The 25,649-nt window shown below is 43.8% G+C and overlaps 2 long non-coding RNA genes across 2 annotated transcripts; one reads left to right on the top strand and one right to left on the bottom strand.

The window, feature by feature from the left end:
• The first annotated feature begins 6,756 nt into the window (after positions 1–6,756).
• On the top strand, positions 6,757–9,744 carry LOC310840687. The gene is made up of 2 exons (XR_014561993.1): positions 6,757–7,928; positions 9,393–9,744. It is a non-coding gene; the product is annotated as an uncharacterized lncRNA (long non-coding RNA).
• Positions 9,745–9,803: 59 nt separating this feature from the next.
• Positions 9,804–11,393, bottom strand: LOC310840697. Its single transcript, XR_014562004.1, has 2 exons — positions 11,114–11,393; positions 9,804–10,187 (listed from the first exon to the last, which is right to left on the bottom strand). It is a non-coding gene; the product is annotated as an uncharacterized lncRNA (long non-coding RNA).
• Between the last annotated feature and the right edge of the window lie 14,256 nt (positions 11,394–25,649).

Here is a 25,649-nt window from a genome sequence, read left to right as displayed (position 1 = left end):
CTTGATACTGAAACAGATGAATTTGGCCTTTGCTGTGTCAGATGATGGTTCCATCTTGCCTAGTACTGAATGGTAGCAGTTGCAAAGGTCCTGTTCCCAGCCCAGCAACTGATGCCTCCTTAACTAGAGATGACACGTATTCTACCACTGATCTTCAACTTCTCCTATGAAAACAACACACAATATCATTCGCGGGCTCTGGTGCTGATTTTCTGAAGTACCCACAATCCCCTTCTCACACTTGTTTTATTTAGATGTTTAGATGCTTTCTTTAGATATCTTGTATTTGTCAGTGAAAACTGACTTGGGAAGTACCTGAGTGCTGTCTTATCTTACATACAAGTAACCTACTGTCAGTCCTTTCCTTCCTGCCACCATAATGAATGGAGCAAGCACTGGACCAGGGGTGGGGTGGGAGAAAGGTGAACACAGGTGGGCCTCATTGCAAAGTCTCCTGAACAATTGGTGCAAAAGAATAGCCAGGAAGACAGGAGTATCATTTGGGCTGAATAGAAAATGTCTGCCTTCAAATCCTACAGCAGCTGTAATATGCAAGAGCTTGGGTTTTTGAATGGGCTGGTCACCATTTCTAAGACCTCCCTACTCCCTGTTAACAGATGGCTCAGTTTCTCAGCACGACAAGTATTGGTCTCCGTGTCAATGAGGATGCTGTAAATTTAGCCTGTATTCAGCAAATGTCTACCTTAAGTCAAAGCAGTTTGTCTGGAAACCAGAGGAAATACAGCAGATCTATGGGAATGGTCTTCCTCTGAATAATCAGAAGTTGGCCAGAGAACTGGTGAAGAACATTGGTGAGGAGTATGAAGAAGCTCTTGCCAAATGTCACTCGGAATTAAATCATGAGGGACATATGTGAAGTCACATCCACAAACTGTAGCATGCCGACCCTCCCAACTGCTGGAGCTTGCAGTGATTTTCTTGGCTCCCATTATTTGGGAAAAGAAGGAAGTCCCATGAAATGGACAACTAGTCTCATTAGGAAGAAACAGAGTGAATTGCATCCCCAGAATTTATGGTCACTGAATATCATATTCAATAACCAAGCTGGTTACATTCATATATTCTAAGAGCCAAAAGACATCACACTTTGGTTAGGGAATGCAGGAGGATGAAAACACTGCTTTACTCTAAAGGGTTTCCAACTTTTCACATTTTAGGAATCAAGGCACACAGAATTCTTGCATTTTAGAGGGGATCCTGTTAATATTCTCAGTTTACTACTTTCCTCATTGCTGCTCTAACATTTCTATTTGATGTATGTTAGAAAAGTTGGAGGCCTACATTCTTTTTCACTTCAATAAAATTTTGCACAAAAATGAGTGATGGAATTTGTTTATAGCATTATGGGGTTCTTCAAAATTACGAAGTAACATTTATCTGGAATACCACCGTCCCCCCCCCCCCCATTTTAAAACCACACAATTCACAATACTGAAATGCAGTGTCAGAGATTTTTATTTCTATTATTTTGCAGGGTGGTTCTATCCATACCAGGTGGCATGTTGGGATGGCAATGTTGCCTTGACCTCCAGTTAGTTGCATTGCTGCTGCTTAAAGGTAAAGGTAAAGGGACCCCTGACCATTAGGTCCAGTTGTGGCCGACTCTGGGGTTGTGGTGCTCATCTCACTTTATTGGCTGAAGGAGCCGGCATACAGCTTCCAGGTCATGTGGCTAGCATGACTAAGCCGCTTCTGGCGAACCAGAGCAGCACACGGAAGTGCTGTTTACTTTCCCGCTGGAGCAGTACCTATTTATCTACTTGCACTTTGACGTGCTTTTGAACTGCTAGGTTGGCAGGAGCAGGGACCGAGCAACGGGAGCTCACCCCATTGTGGGGATTCGAACCGCCGACCTTCTGATTGGCAAGTCCTAGGCTCTGTGGTTTAACCCATAGCGCTACCCGCGTCCTGGGTGGTAAATATAGAAGGGAAAGTGGGAAGATTGGCACAGTGTTGATGCAATGTGTTGGCTTAGCTGCTGTGTTTCTACCACACAAAACTTCCTCTGGCTTTGGTCCTCTACCTCCCGGTAAGGACAAATAATGTGATCAAACTCGATATCAGATAAGCACTTGAAAACAACAAATGGACCACACTCACATCATCACCAAAACTCAGAAGTCCAAACTGCGCTGTGCTTTTGAGATTCTTGAATCTACATTTGGGGTTTTTGTGTGTGCTTCAAAGCTGCAGCAGCTGGAATTTAATGTTGCTTCTCTGTGCATTACAGCATCAAGACCGTAGTCCGTGTTAATGTTGGGAAATGTTTATGGAATAAATTGCAGAAGCCGATGTCCCCAAGGAATTGAGGCCTATGCAGTTATACTTCCAAAACAACACAAGGTGTGACTGTTATAGAATGTGTTCATGCATGTGATGGCAGGGAGGAGAGTGGGAGAAGAAAAGTTTGTATCTGTAACTACAAAAAAAGACATTTTTTAATTTTTATTTTTGGTCTTGAGCCAACAGTGCCATGGAGTGTAAAGCTTTCTCCTCAAAATGAGAGTGTCCCTATTAGTTCCACTGATGCCAGTAAGAATGAATGAGGTCAATGAATCACCTCAAAGGAATTCTTGGCCTTTTATATGATGGCTCACAACTTTCTTCTTACACCTCCTTAAATGCTAAGATTTCTTTGTCATTTGTTTTGGACAATACTACCTCATAAAAAAACAACCCCCCCAAAAAAAAAAAACTTCAGCTTGAAAGCCTGCACGTATAAAACAACCCATTCATCACCTCAATAGCCCGGTTCATACATTGCTTTTAGAATGGATAGCTCAGTTGGTTAGAACATGGGGATGGCAAGGTTGCAGGTTTGATCTCTGTATGGGACAGCTGAATATTCCTGCATTGCAGGAGGTTGGAGTAGATGATCCTCAGGGTCCCTTCCAGCTCTACAGTTCTATAATTCTATGATTCTACATACATTGCCTTTGATAATGTATTCTTTACGAAATATATGAGAGGTGTATGCTTGGTAAAGCTTTGCCTGCGATAGCTTCTTTCTGCAACTAACTAGCATCCAGCTAGGATAGCAGCATTTCTCCCCAGTCCTAATTTAATTTGTTTTTTGTTGGACACAGACCTGAAGAGCCACATTATGTATGCCACATCCACCTGCTGCTAATAAGTAGTTCCTTGCAAAAACGACCCAAGACTTAAGAGAACAGGCACCCAAGAGTTAAATAATAAACCTTCAAGCTAATGGGCAGATTTTGCCAGGATTAAAATGAAGGAACCACATATTCATTCTTTTCCCTGAAGATGAAACAATAAATCATAATATTGCTACAGGGATGGCAGAGTGGGAAATTAAGAAACAAGAAAGCTAGGTTTGCAGGTCCCAATCTGCCTTCTTGTGCTTGTGGGAACCAAATTTTGCTTCCTGGCCAATAGCTGGCTGAGATGGCAGTACATCCATGTGATTTTTGCACTTTCAAGAAGGAACAAGAGGGGGAACAAAGGCGATTATTCTCATTGTTTTCATTTGCTCCAAAAGCACACCGCAAGATGAATATGTGTCTGATAAGTTATGGCAAAGAGGTGACAGCAGTTGTAAACAAAGAGTGAAGTGGCCAATCCCTTGACAAGATCCAATGAGATGAGCAGTGGATCGCTGGCTCAGTTGGCTGATTCTGGGATCAGCCAGGTTCAGCCAGATCCCCAACCCCAGCTCAACTGAACATTTGCTGGTGTAACCTCTCATCCCACAGCAAATCCCCCAAACGGGGCATTCTGAGGTTGTGGTGGACGTAAAACAATAGAAGCAGGAACTGAATCCAAAGTCCATTTACCTTGGTCATTTGACCTGGCAACCTGCGACAGGACACTATTTTAGAGGCTTGTTTTTCTCTCTGTCAGGCTTAGGCATAGCTGTCAACTTACAGATTTGAAAATAAGGGACCAGCAGCCTTGAAAATAAGGGACCAGCAGCCAAAATAAGGGAACTGCAGCCTCACCTGTTCCAGGCACTCCAGTCTTCCTGTCCTCCTGCAGTCTGGTCAAACTCATGCTGGTAGCTTCGAGAACACTGTCCAACCAACTTTGTAACCAGAGGTTCAACTGAATAGAATCTGAATCACATGCACCACAAGGCCTATGCAGCCTCAACTTAAGATGGCTCCCCGGCCTGGCTTTGTACTGCAAAGTTTGCAGCAGCACGTGCAACAAAATGGCGTCCAGCATTCAAAACCCCCCTCAGCTTGCATTAACTAGCCACACACAAGGCATGCAAGCTCCACCCCCCCTAGTCGTTCTTAGACTTCTTATTGGGTGAGCAACACAGCCAAGCAACACAGGTGGAGCCTCCCTCCTCCCTGGCCGGCAGGGAGGGAGGAAGAGGAGCTGCTTCCTTTGAAATTTAAGGGACATCATTTAAGGGACATTTCAGGGACATCCATCAATAAGGGACAGCAGCGGGACATGGCGCTGGAATAAGGGACTGTCCCTTCAAATAAGGGACACTTGACAGCTATGGGCTTAGGCAGAGCAGCAACAGTAGCCAAGGTGTGGCTGTCCTGCAGCCAATTGGAAGCCTCAGAAGTGGCACTGGATGTTCAGCTTCTGAAACTTGTTTGAAAACCGGAACACTCACGTCTGGGTTTTGATTGTTTGGGAGCCGATTTGTTCAAGAGCCAAGGCGTTTGAGATCCAAGTTATGACTGTATGCCCAAATTAGGGGGGGGGGCAGAGGAGACAGTACTCAGTTAACTGAGGTTCTGCACCCCTCCAGAAATCTCCTAAAACAACTTTTCTACCCCTCTAACAAAAATCCTGGCTATGCCCCTGGCCCAAACCTCACTATAAATGCCTCAGACCCAGGTATCCAAACATCCTGAGTTTGCCAATTTCTTTACCTCCTTGCTTGTTTGTGCTTTGGTGGCTGGCAGCAGGTATGGAGGGAGCAAGCAGAATAGGACAAACCAGTTTTCCCTTTGTGTCTCTTTTGCTGGTTGTTTGCATCAATTTCAGGAAGAAACCCTGGGGAGGGGCGGGGAGAGATCAGACAAATCCCTAATTAGAAATGTTCCCATAGTAGCAATCAGTGGACATTGTGGACTCATTGTGCAAATGCTCACCTAGAGAACGATTACCAAGGAACGCTTTGTGTTCAGTAAGTGGGACCTGCGTGTATATTTGGGGAAAGTGTGCAGAAAAAAATTATCAACCTGTGAGTTGATATACAAAAATGCATTACTTTAGAGAAACTGCTTGCAAAACTGTGCACATTGGTCAAAACTGCATGCAAAAAATGTGTTTATTAGGAGAAAATCATACCAAAGTGCTGTTAAATTTGTGAGAGGATGAAAAAAGAAGAAGAGAAAGTGCATATTGCTGCAGAAAAGTGGAGAACTGAATTTAAGATTGCTAAAACAAGAAAACATGAGAAGAGAAGACTCCCTGGAAAAGACCCTGATGTTGGGAAAGATGGAGAGCACAAGGAGAAGGGGACGACAGAGGGCGAGATGGTTGGACAGTGTTCTTGAAGCTACCAACATGAGTTTGACCAAACTGCGGGAGGCAGTGGAAGACAGGAGTGCCTGGCGTGCTCTGGTCCATGGGGTCACGAAGATTCAGACACGACTAAACAACAACAACAAACAAGAAACTGAGAAAAGTGTAACTGACAGATCCTTCCAGAATCTTGGAATGTATGCTATCAGTCATCATGCACAATACTGAGCTATAGGGCCTGAATCCATTATAAGGTGGGCCAACAGTGGGTTTGTTTTTTTTTAAAAAAAACACCCTTTTCTAGATCTGCTCAAAAACCCATCTCTTAGATGTTTTCCAACACACAGGTGTTGGTGTCCCTGAACTGGGAATGAAAGCAGGTTGGCAAAGTGACTTTGAAGGGAACAAAAGAAAGGGAAGGTTTAAGCAGCTTCTCCACCCTCCTAAAGAACCAGTCCGCTCCTCAAACTGAAACCGCCTCCAATGGCTTGTTATAAAGAAAAGCAATAATGGGAGTGCGTGTAATGTGTAGTTTGGTCCTTGGGATCAAAAGGCTTACAGCTGGTCTGTACTTATGGATGTGACATGAGTTTTTCACCCTTCACCCCATGCCCTTGGCACATCAATGTTATGATGTTACATCACATGGTGATTAGTATGTGCGTGTTCTAGTGCCAAAGTTGAAACTCACCATGAAGAAAGTGAGAAGAGGCAGAGATGGCAACACCATGCGGAAATCAGCCCACAAAAGTTATTAATTTGGTCTAAATCAGGCTTCCTCAAACTCGGCCCTCCAGAAGTTTTGAGACTACAGTTCCCATAATCCCTGACCACTGGTCCTGCTAGCTAGGGATCATGGGAGTTGTAGGCCAAAAACATCTGGAGGGCCGAGTCTGAGGAAGCCTGGTCTAAATCTTACACCGACACTCAGAGATGAAAAAGGAAGAAAGAAATGCATTTGGACTGGTTGCCTGCCACAGTCTTCCAGTTGATTGCAAGCAAGTTGTTTTGATATACAGTGGTACCTCAGTTTATGAACCAAATCCAAGTCCGTTCTTAAACCAAAGCAGTTCTTAAACCAAGGAGCGCTTTCCCTAATGAGGCCTCCTGCGGCCAGTGCCCTTCCACAGTTCAACTTCCGTTCATAGACTGAGGTAAAGTTCTCTAACTGGAACACTACTTCCGGTTTTGCAGTGTTCTTATACCGAATAGTTCGTAAAAAAGGGCTGTTCCTAAGGTACAGGTACCACTGTACAACTTTAGTGATCTCAATGTTTCCACTGGCATAATTATTCTGAGCTTAAGTGACCAGTGCCGATAGATTGTAAGTAAATATGCAGAATAAAAAAAGAAAAAGAAAAACTTCTTTGCAAGTTTTGCCTGGTGGGAATGCAATCTCCTCCAGATTCACCTAATCTCCTGAATAATTAAGAAACAATTTCATTAAGTGATCCTATTATTGTAGTTAATAAAAAAGCATTTATGTGGAGCCAAGAATTTAGGCGGCACTCGTACTGCATCCACAGAGGAAGGGCACTTCCCACTTCGGTTATGCCTTCAGGGAGGAATGTTTAATCAAATATGTGCACTTATTCAAAGTGAACTTTCTTTAAAAAAAAAAAAAATCTTGGAAAAATCTTTCTTTTTTCTTTTTTAATCACTAAGTAGGTAAAGTGCACATTAAGCAATGCTGCCTAAAAGGCAAAGGTAAAGGTACCCCTGACAGTTAAGTCCAGTTGCAGATGACTCTGGGGTTGCGGTGCTCATCTCACTTTACAGGCCGAGGGAGCAGGCGTACAGCTTCCGGGTCATGTGGCCAGCATGACTAAGCCGCTTCTGACGCAACAGAACACCGAAACCAGAGCAGTGCACAGAAATGCTGTTTACCTTCCTGCCAGAGCAGTACCTATTTATCTACTTGCACTGGTATGCTTTCAAACTGCTAGGTTGGCAGGAGCTGGGACTGAGCAACGGGAGCTCACCCCGTCGCCAGGATTCGAACCGCCAACCCTCTGATCGGCAAGCCCAAGAGGCTCAGTGGTTTAGACCACAGCGCCACCCACATCACTTTGAAATGCTGCCTAGTGGGCAACAAAAGCATCCTCATCCAGCGGATTTGCACATTTTTGCAATTTGAGTCATGTACAACAAGGGTTCTGATTCACCCCACCCTTCTGCCACAGCCTCATAGGCTGCTTATTCCACCCTTGGGCACCCAAGTCCCGGTCTCCTCCTCACGGTGGCAGTGTGGGATGTAAGCATCCAAAATGCATAGGTAAAAGGGTTAATTGCAAGGGCTGTAGAACACAATGGTATCATGCACTCTGTGGCAGTTTTGGCAGTTGGTACAGTTATGGCAGGTGAATTGTCTTAACAGGTAGAGCAGCAGGAATGTTATGTTGTGCTGCTGTCCTCCTCAGAATTAGTTAGCCTGTAGCAGTTTAATCAAAGTAAGCAGTTTTAGCAACCTAAGTATCTGTATTGTATATTTTAATCTGCAAGTGCAAGTAGCCGCTCTGAGCCCGGCCTTGGCTGGGGAGGGCGGGGTATAAATAAAAAATTATTATTATTATTATAAGTACAGTGATACCTTGGTTTTCGAACATAATCCATTCTGGAAGACCGTTCGAGTTCTGAAATCTTAGAAACCAAGGCGCGAAGGGCAGCCTGTAAATTTGATAGAGAGAATTGCGAAAACCTCAGTGGAAGCCATTCGACTTCCAAGGCGCGTTTGAAAACAGAACCATTTACTGCCAGGTTTTTGGCATTCTGGTTCCAAAACGTTTGTCAACGGAAACGTTCAAAACCAATTTACACTATGTTAAAGTTATGTATTATGTAAACCAGTGCTGCCACACTTCCGGAAATTCCCGGACATAGTTGGGATTCAGCTGTCAGAAACAATGCCCAGGCAAAAATTGCTTCAATGTCTGGGAAAATAGGAACGTATGGCAACCCATGTCAGCAGTGTAGATTCTGGTGAATTTCCTTAAAAATAGCTCCAAAACTTCTCTCTTTTTTGAGTTTTTGCAACAACTTAGTCCCCAAAACTTTTGTGTCTGGATTTTCACTTTTTGAAATATGGCAACCCTAATTTAATCTTTAAAAGAGAGTGTGTAGTTTTTATAGGAGGAAAAAACAACAACCAATGAACCAATGAAAGGGTCAAATAACCTAGGGCTGTCTTTCACATACTCTGCAAATGGGATATGGAGTCTAATTCCCTCAGAAACAGCACCAGAGATTCACCTCTTCAACAGTGGCTTTCCATGTCTCCCATCCCAGCTGTCCTTGTCTAACACAGGATTGCCTTAGACTAGGCCCTCCAGCTGTTTTGGGACTACAACTCCCATCACCCCTAGCTAACAGGACCAGTGGTCAGGGGTGATGGGAATTGTAGTCCCCAAACAGCTGGATGGCCAAGTTTGGCCATGCCTGCCTTAGACAGACAGGGGGCTATAATTCTTCCACCAATGCCTTGGATCAACTTCCTCAAAAGCCCTCCTAGATCCTTTGAAAACTTTTTGCAAGGCACTTTGGATGTGTGCACATGTGTCTCAACTGGCCAGGTCCACCAGTAACAAGTCTCCAGTACAGGAAGTCAGAAAGACTAGGTCTTGTGGTGCAATTCCAGCTGCAATAGAATCAGCTGACTTTCCAAGCCAGTCAGGATCCACCAAGCTCCATAAGACCCTTTGCAACCCAGAAACTGGTTGCCCAGGAAAACAGATGTGTTATTCAGTTTGTGTGTCAAGAAGCACAAACATTGTTTTGAAATGTCAGGCGTATCATGGGTAAAGGAAGCACTTGGGTTCCAGCCTTTGTCTACTTGCAGAGAGTTGCTACTAGTAAAGACACTGAGAAGCAAAAGTAGGTTTTGCCTTTAAGGAGGAAACATCTTGTCTTCGTTCCAGAGACTCCATCAAAGATAGAAGAATGGGAAAAGCCCCAGAGGAGAGATTTTATCACGGCCCCAAATCTTTGCAGCGTCAGCAACTCTTCATTGCGAATCTCAGGGAACTTGTTGATCATCTCAGAGACCCGGCGTGTGAAAAGAGCTTCGTATTTCATCCCAAGAAAAATCCAGCATTATTTAATAGTCCTCCTAATCACCAAGAAAGAGGGCATATTTTGTCAATGTGCTCCTCTGGACTTGATGATGAAGGCCAAAGCCTTCCCTGACCACAGAAATCACTGGGGGAAATCTTGGGCAAGTTGTGGGGGTTTAAGGCCTTGGTTTCTCCTCTAGGAAATAAAGCTGATGCATAAATAAATAAATAAATAAATAAATAAATAAATAAATAAAGCATTATTGCAAAGAACACTTTGTTCATTCTATGTTATGACCAAACACAGAATTGAAGAGTTGTAGAGGTTTCCAAAGACCATCTATTCCTATTCTTGCCAATGCAGGAAATCCAGGACCAGAGAACATGCCTGAATAGGTGGCCAGTCAGCCTCTGTTTAAAACAGAAGTAAACCTTGAAAATTTATATGCTGGCTTTCCAAAATGTTGCTGGAGATACCGTGTGTGTGTGTGTGTGTGTGTGTGTGTGTGAGAGAGAGAGAGAGAGAGAGAGAGAAAGAGAGAGAGAGATTATAGTTGAATTTTGGCTTTTAAAAAAATCATAGATTTTTTTTTTCCCCTGAGTCCCATTTGTGTTCTTTGTCACTAGATGTCACTGCATGCACAAGTGTGTTGCTGAAACCTGCAGGAAAAAAAAGGATGATAATTTGACAGTATTCCAGAAGAGTGGTCCTGTTAGTGTGATGTTATCAAAAATGACAAAGAGTGCCTTGGTACTTTAAAGACTAGCTATTTTAAATGCTCATCTAAACAAATACCCTGGATGTCATTTAGAACAGGGATTAGTAATTTACGGCCTTCTAGATGTTGTTGGAGGGGGATGCGGGTGGCGCTGTGGGTAAAACCTCAGTGCCTAGGGCTTGCCGATTGCATGGTCAGCGGTTCGAATCCCTGCGGCGGGGTGAGCTCCCGTCTTTCGGTCCCAGCTCCTGCCCACCTAGCAGTTCGAAAGCACCCTTAAGTGCAAGTAGATAAATAGGTACCGCTTTATATTGGGAAGGTAAACAACATTTGCGTGTGCTGCGCTAGTGCTAGCTCGCCAGAGCAGCTTCGTCACTCTGGCCACGTGACCCAGAAGTGTCTGTGGACAGCGCTGGCCCCCAGCCTCTTAAGTGAGATGGGCGCACACCCCTAGAGTCGGACACGACTGGCCCATACGGGCAGGGGTACCTTTACCTAGATGTTGTTGGACCATAGCTCCCATCATCTATGATCGTTCTCCATGCAGACTGGGATCTAAGGATATTACTGGGTCACATTCAGACCCTACATACAAAGCAGCATTATACCACTCTAACAGTCATCCCAAAGAATTCTGGGAACTGTCCTTTTTTAGGGTGCTTCAAGGAACCCGGGTTTCTTTGGGGGAAGCTGTGACTGCTAAAGTGGAAGGTTGCTTTAAGAGGATGGTGTGGATCATTTCCCAGTACGGGGAAATGATATACAATGAAATGAAAAGGATGATTAAAATAATGTTTGTAAAACATACTCTGGGTGACTGTCAGAGGGACAAGTACAGGTGAGCATTGCTACTCCTGTCCAAATTACCTTCTCTCTTCCTCTCCAAGTGCTTGGTGCTTCCTCCTATTCTTCCTCTCTTCTGTAGTCTCCTCTCAGCTGTTCTACTGCCCCTTTGCCCATCAGTTGCTGCCTAGTCCATCTCTTCTCTCTACTCTGCCCTCAACTTGTGATGGTTACTGCACTTTGAAGGCTCACCACTGAATTTGGGGTTCCAGGCCACACTTCCACCTACTATCTGCACACACAGCTTGCTGTGGTCTGGTTTTTTCCTCTCCTCACCTGGCCACTGTGATCTCGTGAGGATGCTGCCTCCCTGAAGGAGAGAGAAAGAGAGAAAAAGAGAGAGAGAGAGAGAGAGAGAGAGAGAGAGAGAGAGAGAGAGAGAGACTGGCCATTGTGACCTCATGTTATTAGTGGCCAATGAAGGAGAGAGACTGGTCATTGTGTCCTCTTGCTGATGTTGTCCACTTGAAGGAGAGAGATTGGCCATTATGATCTCATTCTGGTGCTGATAACAATGTGAATGATGAATAATAATACAGGGCATTATAGGGGCATTATTTGGAAATTTTAGGGACAGAACTACCCAAACTTTACAGAAACTTATTCATATATGTGACTACAGTGGCCAGAATGTTACTTGCCCCCAAAAGAAAGAAGCAGAAGTCCCAGCAAAGGAAGAATGGATGCAAAAACTTATGGAATATGCAGAAATGATGAAACTTAGCAGAAGAATAAGAAATCAAGATAACAATTTTTTTATAAAAGAATGGAAATGGTAATAACCTGCAGTTTCATAAGAGTACATATTTAAAGATGAATAAATTGAGTAAGTTAAGTTAATTTGGATATGCAGAAGTTATTAAAAATCAAGGAACCACAGAAAGAGGGAAGGAAGTCAAGTTTTAAAATGTAAAAATAATGGTAAAATCAGTGAAATGTCTATATCTGAAAAGTGTGTGTGTGTGTTAAAAAGGAGAGGATGGTGTAGATGCGAGAATCCGAGAACATCTGGATGGCCACATGTTGGGCCCCCCATGCTGTAGAGATTTCATTTGTGTACCAGAACTTTCACTCAAGCCATATATTTAGCTTCTTCAACATTTTCATTGCGTTACTACCCCTCCCCCATTTAAAACCTTCTGAGTACCATTATGTTTTTCTTACGTTTTTCATTTTTCAGTAAATTCTTCATCTAGCACTATGTCTGGGTATGGCAGCTGTCAAACATCTGTACTATAATTGTAAACAAACAAATATATATATGGAAGGATCACCTTCATTCCTTAAAGTATTATGGAGGAGCTCCATTTTGAAATAAGAGGTTGGCGCAAAGCTTTGTGGGATGAAACACTAGTCATTGGTGAACCCTTTTTAGTTCTATTTGGAAATAATCATAGTAGCATTCAAAGCAAGCCTTTGGAATGAAGCACATTTTATTTTCTAGAAGCCTGTGCCAGCTCATAATGTTGGTACATGCATGCTTGAAATTGCCCTTGAAATTGTAGGCCCCAGCCATGGTGGAGAGCACTTGAAAATTCAACCCCACTACACACAAACACATACCAGAACAAACATAGCTGGGAATAGGAGAGGGTTTCATTTAGATGGGATGAACAAATACACACAATATTTGTAAGAAGCAATCAAGGAAATTGACCGAAATAGAGGGGGAGGGAGGTAAAGGTAAAGGGACCCCTGAACGTTAGGTCCAGTTGCAGACGACTGTGGGGTTGCAGCGCTCATCTTGCTTTATTGGCCGAGGGAGCCAGGGTACAGCTTCTGGGTCAAGTGGCCAGCATGAATAAGCCGCTTCTGGTGAACCAGAGCAGCGCACAGAAACGCCATTTACCTTCCTGCCGGAGTGGTACCTATTTATCTACTTGCACTGTGACATGCTTTTGAACTGCTAGGTTGGCAGGAGCTGGGACTGAACAACGGGAGCTCACCCCATCGTGGGGATTTGAACCGCCAACCTTTTGATCGGCAAGCCCTAGGCTCTGTGGTTTAGACCACAGTGCCACCCGGTCCCAATAGGGGGAAAGTTGCCCACAAATACTTTTTGGCTGGATGGCCTGATCAGGCAATGGGAGTTTCATTAAGTGTAAGAGGCTACCATTAAAAAAAGAGAAAACTTCTGCATCTGTACCTGGTACAAAGCTTTTTGGTTCACCTGAACCAGGTGCCAGCACAGCCATGCAGTCGTGCCCCCAGGGATGCTTTACCTGCCCTGCCAACTCCACCACCAGTGGAAAAGCAGCATCAGCATCAGCACCCAATTCAGGTGAGATCTTGCCAAAATTGTGCATATTCCATAAGTTTTTGCATCCATGCTTCCTTTGCTGGGACTTCTGCTGCTTTCTTTTTGGGGAGGGATGCGGGTGGCGCTGTGGGTTAAATCACAGAGCCTAGGACTTGCCAATCAGAAGGTCGGTGGTTCAAATCCCCGCAACGGGGTGAGCTCCCATTGCTCAGTCCCTGCTCCTGCCAACCTAGCAGTTTGAAAGCACGTCCGCTCCGGTGGGAAGGTAAACGGTGTTTCCGTGTGCTGCTCTGGTTCACATGACCCGGAAGCTGTACGCCGGCTCCCTCGGCCAATAAAGCAGATGAGCGCTGCAACCCCATAGTCGTCCATGACTGGACCTAATGGTCAGGGATCCCTTTACCTTTACCTTAACATTCTTGCCACTGTAGTCGCATATATGAATAGGTTTCTGTACAGTTTGGGTAGTTCTGCCCCTAAAATTCCCAAATGATGCCCCTGTATTATTATTCATCATTCACATTGTTATTAGCACCAGAATGAGATCATAATGGCCAATCTCTCTCCTTCAAGTGGACAACATCAGCAAGAGGACACAATGACCAGTCTCTCTCCTTCATTGGCCACCATCAACATGAGGTCACAATGGCCAGTCTCTCTCTCTCCTTCAGGGAGGCAGCATCCTCATGAGGTCACAATGGTCAGGATCTGGGGTTTTTTTGCCCATGTAAAGAATCTCATTTTACATTCTGAGCTGAAGAAGACCTTCTGGGGGAACAAGACACGTGATTCATAATACAGAAGAATACATGAGCTGGAGAAATTCAGAGCCAGATAATTATTAACTTCACTGACATCTGTATTAAGAATATTGATGTGAACATCTTATGATTGTATCTAGATTCCTTTTTGTGGATGGTATTTTATTGCACTCCTGTGCATTGGAACATGCCACACAGAAACATTCTTGATGAAACGGTATATGCATTAAGATTTCAGCAATGTGCACTGATAAAACACTACGCAAAGAATAATATTGATGCAGTTATACATATGGCCACACCAATAATCCTTTTGGGGGGGCTATGCTCAGATGTTCAAAGATAAGGCAGAGAATGGGGCAAGTATGACAAACTGAAGAACTGGACAAAAAAAATAATCCTTCCAGTAGCACCTTAAAGACCAACTAAGTTAGTTCTTGGTATGAGCTTTCATGTGCATGCACACGAAAGCTCATACCAAGAACTAACTTAGTTGGTCTTTAAGGTGCTACTGGAAGGAATTTTTTTTTGTTTTGACTATGGCAGACCAACACGGCTACCTATCTGTAACTGAAGAACTGGAAAAAGCTGTGTATGCCTGCTACCCTCAACAAAATCCAGAGAAATCTTTATTATTGGAGGGAAGGTTTCACAACAAGAATCCAAGACAAAGGTGGTGGTGATGGGGCTGTTTAGTGCACCTCTAGTTCCAGGCTGGTTCTAGACACATCAACAAAAGTTTCAGTTATAAATCTCATAATGGAAAATCACGTTGCCAAAAGATGGAACTCCACAGTGCCATCTGGTGTCACAGTGTTACAACGCATTTAAAACGCTTTTTCTTTACTAATGTAGCTGACTCCCCAGTCCATGAATGGTTTTTAAGACCCAAACCAGCATTCTGAATTGAGCTCAGAGGCAACCTGAGAGCCAGTGCAGTAGGTAAAGCATAGGAATAATGTGATTGTAATGCCCAGCAAAATATAAAATGTTCTCTTCACCAATTTGTGAAACCAAAGTCAAAGGTGAAATTCCCACTGTTTGAGGTTTGTCCCAATTATTTGTTCAACCATAGAACATACTTAGTGCAGTCAAACATTTCTTCACTTGTCTCCGTTTATTAATTCTGCATTTTCTATAAAACATCTTTTAACAGTTTCCTTTCTGAATGCCCCTAGCCAACAGCAGGTTGTAGAATGTCAGCCTTCAGGAAAAGAATAAATGTGATTCTGTCACTCTAGAATCAACAATGAGATAAGCTTTCAAAGGGGTGCTGAGGCAGGTGATGGCATTACTGGAGATGACTTGAACCATGGTGGAAGTTAACCAGTGAATATGTCTCTCGGTGTGGTCAGTAACAGAGTGATCCAAGTAAGTCTACTCAGAAGTAAGCTCCATTGAGTTCAATAGGATGCGATTAGACTTGCAGCCAAAGGCATGTATAGGATTGCACCGCAAGGCTTTTAATCCAAAGACTCTATTAAATGTAAAATTTATGGATATGTGTTTTTATGTCTGGAAATTTGAAAGGGGATTTCCTGATGAAGTCATTTCTCTGTCGCAGCAGCATAAATCCTTATGCAGTGGAGTTACAAACATGTTGACTTTAAAACACACTCACACCTATTTTCAGAACTTTAGTATAACTCATTTTCCCCTACCGGATGAAGCACAGAGCGAGCTCAGCCTGGAAGTGGCATGACTTCATGTGAGTCAAACAAAAATAGTTCTTTTCTTTTCCTGCGCATCTTCTTATTTTTTAAATAATTCTGATTATTAAACCTAGTCAGTAATTTCTGTCCTGACTCAGGGGTGGGGAAGTCCCAGTTCCTCCAGGTGTTGTTGAACTCCTACTCCAATAATAATAATAATAATAATAATAATAATAATAATAATAATATATTATTATTATTATCATTATTATTTATACCCCGCCCACATCTGGCTGGGCTTCCCCAGCCACTCTGGGCGGCTTCCAAAAAATATTAAAATACTGTAATACATCAAACATTAAAAGATTCTCTAAACAGGGCTGCCTTCAGATGGCTTCTAAAAGTCTGGTAGTTGTTGTTCTCTTTGACATCTGGTGGGAGGGCATTCCACAGGGAGGGTGCCACTACTGAGAAGGCCCTCTGCCTGGTTCCCTGTAACTTGGCTTCTCGCAGTGAGGGAACCGCCAGAAGGCCCCCGGTGCTGGACCTCAGTGTCTGGGTAGAACGATGGGGGTGGAAACGCTCCTTCAGATATACTGGACCGAGGCCGTTTAGGGCTTTAAATGTCAGCACCAACACTTTGAATTGTGCTCGGAAACATACTGGGAGCCATCATCCCCAGCTAGCATGGCCGATTGTAAGGGACAATGGGAGTTGTAGATAGGCAATATTTAGAGGCTTGCAGGTTCATCTCACCCTAATTGGCTGCATATATGCATTCTGTACTTGCCAAATTCTGTGAGTCCAATAAATGGTTGGAATAGAAGGAGAATAGGATGGCAGACCTGTACGTTACTCTTGTGTGCATTTGGTGAGGACATCACCAGCTGTATTGGTGCAAACCTATATATTTGGCACAGGACAGCAGATGCCATTGATGTAATTAAGAGCACATAAACAACATTTGTTTGAGGCACATTTATTTCCTTGGGGGGAAATGGTGATGGAAGACCAAAGTTGGTGCTTGGGATGGATTAATCTGACAATTTATCATACCCAAACCTGCCAGTCTGCTGTGTTCCTAATCAAATTGTAATTTTATTTGTAAAAGTCAGCATGAAAAACTGCCTGCATTTTCAAGCGCGTTTCTCCTAATGCACATTTGTGCCCTCACTTTTGTCTCAAATAAGCACTTTTTGGAAGCAAATTATCCTAATAGAATGCATTTAGTATACCATTATAACTAATGTGTGCATTGTGTACACATTTTCTCGTTATCCTAATACAGTGGTACCTCTACTTACATATACCTCTTGTTACGTATCTTTCAGTATACACACGCGGCAAACCCAGAAGTATATTTCTGGGTTTCGCCACACTCGCATGCGCAGAAGTGCTCTACTGTGCCATGTGCATGCACAGAAGTGCTCTATTGCGTGTGTGCGCAGAACAGGCACCTCCAGTTGCGGAAACCTTGGAATCCAACTGGAGCTCCAGAACGGATCCTGTCCGCAACTGGAGGTACCACTGTATATTCTAATATACAAATTATTATTATAGCTAATATTAATAATTTATTAGTCGCCTTTCACCCTAATACCTAAGGGCAGGTTACAGCAATTTAAAATACAACATTAAAAACCTACAATTATATAAAATGCTTTGTGTAAGCAGGGAGGTACTGGATAACTTCATTACAAAATTCAACGAAGTACACATTCAAAGAATAACTGTTTTGGTTCACATATTTGTAATGAGGTAGATTCCTGAATAAATTTCTCCCCCATCACTAGCCAGTAGAATAGATGAGTCACGTTAAAGATCATGAGGTCCCATTCCAAATCATGCTCCAGCAAACACATATCTCTGTGGAATATGGGACGCGACTGGCACTGTGGTCTAAACCACTGAGCTTCTTGGGCTTGCCGATCAGAAGGTCAGCGGTTCAAATCTGCACAATGGGGTGAGCTCCTGTTGCTCTAGCCTAGCAGTTTGAAAGCACGCCAGTGCAAGTAGATAAATAGGTACCACTGTGGCGGGAAGGTAAACGGTGTTTGCTTTCGTCATGGTGTCCCGTTGCACCAGAAGCGATCTAGTCATGCTGGCCACATGACCCGGAAAGCTGTTTGTGGACAAACGCCAGCTCCCTCGGCCTGAAAGCGAGATGAGCACGGCAACCCCATAGTTGCCTTTGACGGGACCTAACCATCCAGGGGTCCTTTACCTTTTTTTTTTTTTTTACCTTTTTATCTCTGTGGATCATGTCACCTACATCCTCATTTGTGCTGCTATATAGAGAACCTCTCCCCTGACTCTTGTGGGAAGTTTTAGACATTGTTGAATCACTTCCATAACAGATTTAGGCAGTGCAAAGAGGGAATGAGAGAGGGGGATTATTCCATTGTGCAAGAAGAAATCCATGCGCTAATGGAACCTTAGCACTATGTTGAATACAACTTCGGATCTGGAAAAGAGACGCCCAGAAGATGTTCATATGGACAACAGGCTTCACAGCATTATTGAACTTTGCAAGGCACATGGAAGCACCACACAGATGTGCTGATTTTTTTCTCCATATACAGAGCAGACGTAGGTTGTTCTGGGCTGGTTGTGGGCAGCAAAGCACATTCACTAGATTGGTCCACGGGTGGTTAAGTCCACAGCCCCCTTCTCTGCAATGGGGGTGTCGACAATGCCCCGAAAGCCACACCAAAGTTATGCATCCTTAACACTCCATCATGGATAAAGCAACCGTGCTGATTTTGCTTAGACGCTTCCTCAATATGCAATGGCACAGGCTGTGTTTTAGTACATGAGAATAACTGCCGAAGTGCCAGTGATACAACTTAACAGAAGGAGAAAAATGGAGCAAAAAGAAAAGAAAGGTGAACGCTCCAACAGTTTGATTTCTTCTGGTGTTAAACGGGAACTCTATCACAGTTACGTAAGGGAGAGGGTGACCCACTGTTGCTGAGAGCATTTCCCGGGCCTGTAAATACACTGAAGAGCCCTGTTGGAGCCTTCACACAATAAGCCACAAGGACTTCAAAGGGCTGCCGTATTCTTTCCTGAGAACAATAAGCACACAAAGCAACCTTGTTTATCCAAAGAGCTCAGGTAACACCCAAAAACCTTCTGATAAATAGAGTGTAGGATGAAGGAGCAAACTGACCACCTGGCTTTGAAAAGGCTGCCCTTGGAGGATTGCTAAGTCTTTTCACTTGTTGAAATCCCAAAGGGCATCACTTTTAAAGTCCTGTTACCAGCGCTCTCTCTCTCTCTCTCTCTCTCTCTCTCTCTCTCTCTCTCTCTCTCTGACTTTTGAATAGATGCATTCTCAACCCCTTCTGTGCTTCAAGGAATCTGCCATTACAGCTTGCAGGGCTGTCATGTCCTCCAGCCACTACAGCCTATTCTCAAAGATGTTTCCACCAGCGCGACAACGTTACGCAGGGTGGATATTTTTTAGTCACAATCTACAGTACTTAATATAACAGTTGCATATCCTCACTTGTAATAAAATCACAGTTTGCTTCTGGTAATGTCCCTTTCATTTACACCATATCAATTTAGGTCAACAAAAACAAAACACCACCTGAATACATCTTATCTGAGCTGAAAACTTCTCCTTTGATTATTTGTTGGCTGGGTATGAAATGAAAGCCTCCTGACAAAATCCTGGAAGAAAAGGAATTTCTTTGAGTTTTTCAAGAAGGGATTAATACTTGCATTACACGGTGTTGTAATGAGTTTCCCATATTTTCTTGATTTTTAAAAAAACTTTTTTGCTCTTGCACATAGCATTGCAAGGCTCTCTTTGCAGAGTCTTGATGGGTGCACAGTTGGATCTGTGGGGCTCTCATCTTGACGGACAGGGTGCTAGAAAGGAAGGACCATGGCTTACTGATAGAGCACACACTTTGTAGACAGACGGTCCTATGTTCAGCCCCTGATGTCTCCAGGTAGGGCTGGGGGAAATCACATCTGAAATCCTGGAGAAGTGCCGACAATACCAAGCTAGGTGAGCGAATGGTCTTACTTGTTATACAGAAGCTTCCTATAGTCCCAATAAACTGCTGCTGTGTTTTGATGATGCTCTCTTGAGCATGAGTTCAGGAGGAATTAATCCTGCCCTGTTCCTCTTAAGGCAGTACTTATAAACACCATCTCCAACTATGTGGCATTTGCCCTCCTAGTGACATCATGCTGGGTCATAAGGAAAGGGTTAAATGAGTGTGAAGTGATTGGCCAATGGGAACCCAAGGGGAGGAGTTAGAGTTGGAGTTAGAGTTAGAATTAGTGTTGTTAAGGTGTCAGTCAGGTGTTAGAGAAGAGAGAGGGAGGATAAGTCTGTGGGTTGGGATAGTTTGATGTGAGTGAGAGAATCTGTTAAGAGGAGTCAGATAGACAGTTGGTATAATCAGTTAGAAGTTATTAGGAAGGTATAGGCCGGTAAAGAAACTAAGATTAAGAAACTGACAAGAAAAATTATCTGAAACAGCAAACTTGTTAATGCTTATAAAATAAACTTGTTTATTTGAATTAATGTTAACAACTGTCCGGACTCCGTGTGTGGCAGCTGGGAAGCAATCACAGTGGTGGCACAGGGATCAATAGACCGTCAAACATCCGGGAACCCTGTGTGATCGCCACAAACTCCTCAAAAGATTCCATCAACAATGTCTCCGAAAAATTTTATGAATCACTTGGGAAGACAGGCGAACTGATGCCAGTGTACTGGAAGAAGCAAATATCACCAGTGTCACAGCAATGATTCTTCAACATCAGCTTCGTTGGCCTGGTCATGTTGTACGGATGCCTGATTATCGTCTTCCAAAGAAACTACTCTATTCCGGACTTAAAAATGGAAAGTGTAATGCTGGTGGTCAACAAAAGAGGTTTAAAGACTCTCTCAAGGCTAATCTAAAAGAATGTGGCATTAACAACAACCACTGGCCTGCGAGTGCTCCAATTGGAAAACAGCCTTTACCAAAGGTGTCATGGGCTTTGAAGACGCTCAGACTCAGGATGAAAGGGAGAAACGTGCTAAGAGAAAGGCATGCTTTGCAAACCCTCACTGTGATCAACTCCTGCCCGGAAACCAATGTCCCCACTGTGGAAGGATGTGTGGATCCAGAACTGGCCTCCACAGTGACTTGTGGACCCACTGTTAAAACCGTGTTCATGGAAGGCAATTGTACTCAGCTACGAGTGATTGCCAAAGAGAAGAGAGACTGATATTAGTTTCTCCATAGCACAGATATTTGTATGCCAAGGACTTTCTGCTCATGACTCCATGCAAGCCCCGTTGGGGAGGAACTTCATATGTAATGGTCCCATGTTTAATCCCTGGCATCTCCAGTTAAAAAAGGAACAGGGTGAAGGTGGTATGAAACATATCTGATTGGAGATCCCAGAAAATCACTGCCTCTCAGTGATGACAATCTTGGGCAAGATGGGCCAATAATTCTGCATACCCACCTGTGGAACACATGATTTTGTCCAGGAAGAAAAGCATAAAAATAGACTCAGGCAGGCTGAAGTCAAAAAGTTTCAGCAATGCTGCATTAAGAAGGATGGACTGGGGGCAATAACATCAGCCTCTGCGATATTTCTTTACTACTCCCTGCTCAGTTTCTGTTTGGGGTTGGCAAAACTGTGGGCTTTAAACATGATGCAGCCTCTTCACTTCACACATAAAGATATTGCGTGTGGGGCATGGTGCCCTGAACTTGTCCAACCCAGCAAGAATCTGCAGGAAAAATTAGCTCATCCTTGACTGCATACCATCACATCGACTTAACAAGGCATGGCAGCAGGAGGAGAAAACTGCAAACGTCCAACAGTTTCCTCATGCAACTTTCCTCATGTATATTCCCACGGCAACAATCTAAACAGTGAATAAACCCCCTTTTTTGTAAAAAAGCAAAGATAGGAAGCAACCTGTGCGTTAGTGAAACAGAGGCCGTGCAACAGAGGGGGCAACACATTGCTGTACAACCAAAGAGAGCTGAGCTCTTCTGGACTCTTTTCTTCTTTGGCGATCACTCGTAGCCAAGTAAGATTATCTTCCATAAACATGGTTTTAACAGTGAATCTGTAAGTGATTGCGGTGGCCAATTCTGGATCCACGTGTCCTTCCACAGTGGGGACATAGGTTTCTGGGCGGGAGTTGATCATGGTGAGGGTTTGCCAAGCGTGCCTTCCTCTTAGCACATTTCTCCCTTTCATCCTGAGTCCAAGGGTCTTCAAAACCCATGACATCTTTGGTAAAGGCTGTTCTACAATTGGAGCACTCGCGGGCCAGTGTTTCTCAGTTGTCAGTGTTTATGCTACATTTTTAATATTTGCCTTGAGAGAGTCTTTAAACCTCTTTTGTTGACCACCAGCATTATGCTTACCATTCTTAAGTACAGAATAGAGTATTTGATTTGGCAGACGATAATCAGGCATCTGCACAACATGACCAGTCCAACGAAATTGATGTTGAAGAATCATTGCTTTCACACTGGTGATCTTTTCTTCTTCCAGTACACTGGCATTCGCTCACAAGGGTCATAGGAACGTGCGAGCCCACTCACAACGACAAGGTGAAGATCCATTGAGTGAGCTGGCCTCTTTTACCAGATCATCAGCAAAGGAACTCTGTACCACAGAGTTGGTATATATCAGGGTTGCCTAATCTGTGACTGTCTAGATGTTATTGGACTACACCTCCCATCCAGGACAGCCAGTGGGGAGGGATGCTCCTTTGTCTCTGGCCTCCCGTCAGCCACATCACCGTGCTTACCAAGAGGAGCAAGGCAGTGAGCAGACCGCTGCGGTGCAAGCACAGTGGCAGGATTGCTGCATTTGCTCTGCTGCAGCACTTGCACTGTGCTGACCTCCCAGCCGCCTTGCTCTCTCTTTCCCAGAAAGCACAGCAACACAACTGATGGGAGACCAGGTGCGCAGTAGCATCTCTCCCTTGCCAGTCAGCCATGCTCCCACTATCCTTCACAATTGGACATGCTGGCTGAGACTGATGGGAGCTGTAGTCCAGCAATGTCTAGAGGGCACCAGATTCCATGCTGTTGCTTTAAATCCACATGACCCCCAAATATATGTGGGGTGGGGTGGGGCTAGGGAAGGAGAAGGAGAAGGAGAAGAAGGAGGAGAAGGAGAAGGAGAAGGAGAAGGAGGAGGAGAAGGAGAAGGAGAAGGAGAAGGAGAAGGAGAAGGAGAAGGAGAAGGAGAAGGAGAAGGAGAAGGAGAAGGAGAAGGAGAAGGAGAAGGAGAAGGTAGGGGGAGATAATATTTAACTGAGCATCAAGCATAAGCAATAGCAAAGACCTATGCCTATATTTATTTTAGGATTCCATGGGAATAGGCAAGATATTAGAATCTGAGCAGATTACAGCCACTCTCGTGTCATGACACCAGGACATGACATCATTAAACATTTTAGTTAGTTTTGACTGAAAGGGACTAGAAAGCAAGCATATTATCCCATGGTGCTTTTTTAAAGTATACTGTATCTCTTGTCTTTATCTCAGCCTGGTGCACTATGGGAATCTCCTAATACAGGATGATATCACAGTTTACATAAGAAAGCACCGGAAAGTGAAATTCCAAGAATCAGGGAGTCCCACTCTTAACTGTGGAAGTTGCTCCTCCTGTGGCTTCGAGTCAGCCTCTTAGTGTTAATGTAACCTATTTTTTTGTGGTTTAATAAATCACATACTTCTGCTTATGTAATGACTCAGAGTGAGTGATTGTGTTCTCTGTTGGCCCAGAGGTGGTGTGATCACATCCCGGCACAGCGCAGCAATGGAAAGCAATGGTTGCAACTGGAACCCTTTCAGACAGGCCGGGGCGTGCAGAGGTGGCAAGGGCCTGGTTTGGCTCGGAAAAGTTTAGTAGTTCCAGATGGATTTGTTTACAAAATATAAAACTTTCTTTTCTTTTTAAAATCAGCTTATGGCAACGTTTCCCTTTCCTCCCCCGCACCCCACAACAGAGGTACGAGGACCCATCTGTGGATTTCTGACGACCGAACCTGAGTAATAAAGCCATGTTTTCTCCTTCTTAATAAACTTTTCCAAGGACAATTACCTGCCGGAATTCTAATATCCATTAAAACTCAGCGCTGAATCGTGAAGTCACTCGCTGCCGGGTGCCAAAGTTTATTCCCTTACACTAGTAGTGAAATCTGAAGCGGCTGGCTACAGTGTACACCCCCTTCAATTAAACAGCTTGCCCATTGCAGTAAAAGTCCCTCCAGTTCGTTTCTGTTGGCGGCAAACAGCCTGACAGAATAATTTTTAAAACTTCGCTGTGTTGTAAGCTGCGTAATTATCTGTGGTGCTACCCACCCACCCCCCTCCAGCATATTCATGCTGTTCTCTCCCATGCTGCTCTCAGAAGTAGGAGCTGAGGAAAGCCTAAATTCCCACTGCTAGGATCAAGTGAAATCTGGAGACAGTCCTGGATTACCTCAACTTGTAATGTGGACAAGGCCTATGAAATTCAGATGTGGGCCAGAACACAAGGAGCATATCGTGGGCAAGTTTCCAGAAGGCGAACTACAGGAAACAAGAGATGTTTAAAAGCTGGACACATGCTACGTATTATTCTGTGCCAACCAGTGGCATTTTAGCCTAGCCTTTCCTAACACATATGCACAGAAGGGCGGTTTTCTCTGTAACAGGGGCAGCTAAACCTTGTTGGCCTGGAGGCCACATCCATACTTGGCTGTCATACCCACCATACACATGAAATGATCACGAGGGGGCTATTTGCGTTGTTAAAAAAATACCAATACAAAAACCTGTTGCCGACAACCTGCTTGCAATAGCTCAGCGACCCTTTGGCAGATTGAATCCCCGCCAAAAGCAAACCGTATTTCTAGGACTCGAAATTAGTGTAAGGCAACAACTTTTCCTTTAGCAAATGCCCAGAGTTCATTGATTGCTCGTAAACCTGATTAATGAAAAAAGGTGACCACAGTTCCTGCATCAGTGGGACCATAAAACAGCCTGCAGTGACAATAGAGTTTTGACCCATTTACACAACGAGTAACGGAAATGGATAAGATCTATACATCACATGCCTGGACATTCTGTTTGTATTTTGAGGGCATTTTTACTAGCAGGAGGCAAAGGGGGGGGGGAAGATTTGTTTCCATACAGTCTTCCCACTGTGACCCACAGAAAAGAAAATTATATCCTTGGGATGGAGGTGGGTCAAGGAAGTCTATCGTGTAGGGAATAGAATGTCTCCCCTGCTCATGCAATGAAATTATCCTCCATCAAAAATCACTTTGATGGTGTTGCATTCAGAATGTTTACCAAACATTTTTCAAAAGGGCTCCTGAGGGGTTTTTCCCAGTTATGGAAAAGTTGGTTTTCTTCTTCAGCAAGCTACCGACCAGTGCAGGCTAGATTATTAGGACAACTATGGCATGGCCTTCTCCTTAACAGCTAATCAACTTCTCAGCAGTACAGTGGTACCTTGCGTTAAGAACTTAATTCGTTCTGCAGGTTTGTTCTTAACCTGAAACTGTTCTTAACCTGAGGTATCACTTCAGCTAATGGGGCCTTCTGCTGCTGCTGCGCTGTCACCACACAATTTCTGTTCTCATCCTGAAGCAAAGTTCTTAACCCGAGGTACTATTTCTGGGTTAGTGGAGTCTGTAACCTGAAGCATCTGTAACCTGAAGCATCTGTAACCTGAGGTACCACTGTAATCTCATACCCTCCAACATTTCTCTGAAGAAAATAGGGAAATCCTATTCCATAATGATAATTTTACTATTTATACCCCACACATCTTACTGGGTTGCCCCAGCAGCTTCCAACATATAAAAATAATAATAAAACGTTAAACATTAAAAAACAACAACCCTT

Source organism: Podarcis gaigeae, assembly GCF_964106915.1.
Source record: "Podarcis gaigeae genome assembly, chromosome: 3".
Lineage (NCBI taxonomy): Eukaryota > Metazoa > Chordata > Lepidosauria > Squamata > Lacertidae > Podarcis > Podarcis gaigeae.
The sequence above is the reverse complement of the archived record's forward strand: the minus strand, read 5'-3'. Positions and strand labels throughout refer to the sequence as shown.